The sequence below is a fragment of the Mugil cephalus genome, chromosome 12, assembly GCF_022458985.1.
Source record: "Mugil cephalus isolate CIBA_MC_2020 chromosome 12, CIBA_Mcephalus_1.1, whole genome shotgun sequence".
Lineage (NCBI taxonomy): Eukaryota > Metazoa > Chordata > Actinopteri > Mugiliformes > Mugilidae > Mugil > Mugil cephalus.
This window is the reverse complement of record NC_061781.1, coordinates 7,898,918-7,902,492: the sequence shown is the minus strand read 5'-3', so window position 1 is coordinate 7,902,492 and position 3,575 is coordinate 7,898,918.

Sequence of the window (3,575 nt, the reverse complement as noted above, 5' to 3'; positions counted from 1 at the left end):
GCAGGGAGTGATTCATCTGGGCATGGCTTAATTTCAGGCGGAGGGAGGTCCCACTGAGAGAGGCGACTACCCACGCAGCGTGGAAGCAGTCCATCGAGGGTTGCGTCCAAATTTTGTGGCTGACATATTTTCAAGTAACCTTGAAATCACTGACGCCCAATCCCCATTCCTCATTAGTTTCTAGCGATACTAATAATAAGGCCCTGGCCTCTGCACATCCACTTCAAAGTTAAGGATGTGCAACCATGTTGGCCACAGGGGCTCAGAATTGCCCTCAAACTGCCCTCTCCCTGAAGAGTCTTGTTACCAGATTCAAAACCACACTTGCTGCCATCCTGCTGTCAAGTTGAGTAGATGTTCAAAACAATGTAAAAATGACACATGTTTAGCATCTCTCATTTCAAGTTGTGCACACATTAATCAAAAGATCACCATAAAACAAAAGCAGGATTTGCTGCCTTATAACTTGGCGTTGCTGCAAGGCATTGATGCAGTGCAGTATATCGGTCAAAAGGTTTTACACGGTCTGAGCGGTGATTGTAGGAATTAGGTCACATGGCGTCAGCGTCTGGAATGTCTCCAGTAGCCTAGAGTTTCAAGTTCTGGAAAACGTTTACATGCCCCTGAGTTTTATTGAAATGATCACTTCGCTGATACAAGGTGACTTCTGTAATGTGCAAATCAAGAGGTGTTTTCCTTTTTTTCTTTTTTTTTGCTTCCCCCTGTCCAACTCACCCTTTGCCCTTCCTGTCCTGTTGTCATCAGTTGATTGTTTGTCCCTGCGTGCTACGTCTAATTGGTTGTGTTGAGTTTGATATTTCCTACGACATGTAGGAAAAATGGTAATATATCTGCCTTTATCTTGACCTGCAAGCAGTGTGATAGTTAAAACATTTAAATATGAAATCATATTTGACATCACCAAATGAATTTGGTGGGACTTTCCTCCAAAGGGAAGAACTCTACTCAAGGGTTAGTACTTTTAAAAACTACAGTAACTTTGGAGGTTGAAACTTTTCTGATTGGCTGAGTACTCGCATCCTTCTCACAGACTCACAGTCACTCTCAGAAATAGCTCATAAAATAAATTTAAGTGTTATAACAAGCCTAAATAAGCTTTCAACATTCCTTGATCCCATTTTCAAAGAACTAAATCACAGCAGCAGCACAGTTTAATCTCCTTTTATGCATTACCGCCACCTACTGGACTGGAGTACTGCAAATTACTGTTCAAGACTCTTTAGACCGTTGGAGATGCAGACTACCAATGACCCTGAAGGAGCAATTTTGTTTCTTGTAAAAGTTCCTATGGTTAAAAGTTCCATGCACTTAAGATGGAAGAGATGGAGAAGCAGCTTTAGTGAATGAAGGGTAAACGTCTAACGTACTATACTCCGGTCTCCAGCATTTAAAGGAAAGTAGTTCAGTTAATTCCAGAGTATTTGCTTATATGTATGTTTAATGGACTGTCACTGACTCTTAATGTGCAGTTCGTCTTCTAAAATTTACTGGTCTAGAAATGAAAAACAGCTCAGTGGGTGTCATTATTTCCTCTGCAATGTCATGAGCTCAACTGAGCAATAAAACAGATTAACTGTCAGTCAGTTGGTAAATTATCCAATCCAGGCCATATTGAAATGGGAGTGAGCGCTCTCTAACTGCCATGTTTTGTGTGTCAGGAAATCCACAGAGTGAAGACACATTTTTGAGGTGTTAGGGGGATTTTGTGTTGGCATCATTTGGCTCGGGCCGTGACATCTGTCTTAACACTTTTTATTGAACATTTGCTCCTGCATCAGGAGACAACAATTAGTTACAGAGGAACTTATTACACTAGCATGAGGACCCATCTGTTACATTTCATCCCATTCATGGGAAAACTGCTGGCTAGCTTTCAGATCCTGTTTTCAAACAGATGGGAAAGTAAGACTCAACATCTGTACTCAGCATACAGGTCTGAGTCATTTTTATTTAGGAGGATGTACGTGCAGGTCATCCCTGCTAAAATGCTGCATTCATTGTTCCTTAGGACAGAGCCCGTTTGAGCAGGAAAAACTCCACATGTGTTTTCAGTTATGGACCTTCAGTGAAAATGTAGTCAGCTTGTTCATCTCTGTGATAGCAAACCTCACACTGAGTTCTTTCTTTCTTTCGTTCTTTCTTTTGTTCTTTCTTTCTTCTAACTCTCAGAACTTGATATTTTGAATAGGTGAAGAGATCATGCTATGTGCTGCTTTGTAAATCCATTGCACGTGATCCGCCGTGGGCACTGACAATGTTGTGTTTCCGTGTTTGAACGGCAGAGGAACAAACAACGTGATGCGTTCTAGCAGAGGAGAGGAGAAACAACATGCGACATCGCATTGAGCTGTAATGGTGAAGCAATCATTGTAATTTCAATGTGCTACATTATAATGCAGTCATCCACTGAACTGAGGCTAACCAATACTTTCACTGTGCCTCTTTTACAGCCCTCTTTCATCTAAAAATGTTTGTCTGAAATTTTTTTTTTCCCATAAAAGCATCTTGTTTATTTACATTAGCAATTCATTCGTCTTTCAGAGCCTCTCTCTTGTGTGGCCCAGACTACATTCATTCCTGCAAACCACCTCTGCTACTGCAGTGCCGTGATGAGTGACAAACAGGCCGGTTTAAAGGCCATTATCTGGTTCTTGTGCAAGCTCACCACCAGATGTGGCTTCACACATAAATATACTGACATTCTTATGGTTGAATCGACTGGTATCAAGTGGTCACTTGCCATTAAAAGCCAATCACGCAGGGTGATCAACATGAAGACTGCAGCAGTGATTCCCACTATACAGCTTGGATACACTGTTTGCGAAGGCAATAACACGCTGAGCTGCAGGAAACATGGTCACAGGCACCAAAATAGAGCCTTTTCCTTGGGAGAATGTTTAAACGCTTCGTGTTGTAAATCCCATCTAACCAGTACTGATTGATTATATGAGAAGGAGTCGTGTTTTGGAGGTTGGCAAACATCCTGAGGAGGAACAAAGGTGAAAGAGGGGAGTTTTTAAATAAATAAAGAAAAGGGAGGAAGTAAATTTTAGGTGTAAACTGAAAGAAAAAATAAGTGTGAACATATCTGGTATAGATTTAAAATTAGGTTCATGACTGCAGGAGGTCTGATGAATCCTAGTGGGCGAGTAGTGAGTGAAAGGTGAGTTGGGTTAATGAAAGTGAACGAGGAGTTGAGAAATTTGGGCAGAACAAGTGAAGGTTTACGCTGACATTTGGAAATCATACTGTAACTTTGTGATCGCATTACACAACACATCCAGAATGATCATTCTGAGAAAGCGGACGAGCGTGAGGAAAGAGGTCACAGCTGGGATGTCTCCGAGCAGCTGCTGCACGTTTCCATCCAACTTTTTCCTCCCGTAGATTCTCTCACTGTGTCCCCCTGTAAAGCTTTAGGCCTATTATTCACTCCTCTCTCTCACTCTTTTTTTCTGTCATCAAGAAGCGTCTCGTCCTTGCCTTGAATAATTGGTCGTTCCTCACGTATTACTGCAATGTCCCAAGGGAGTCTTCAGTGGTTTGCTCTGAAG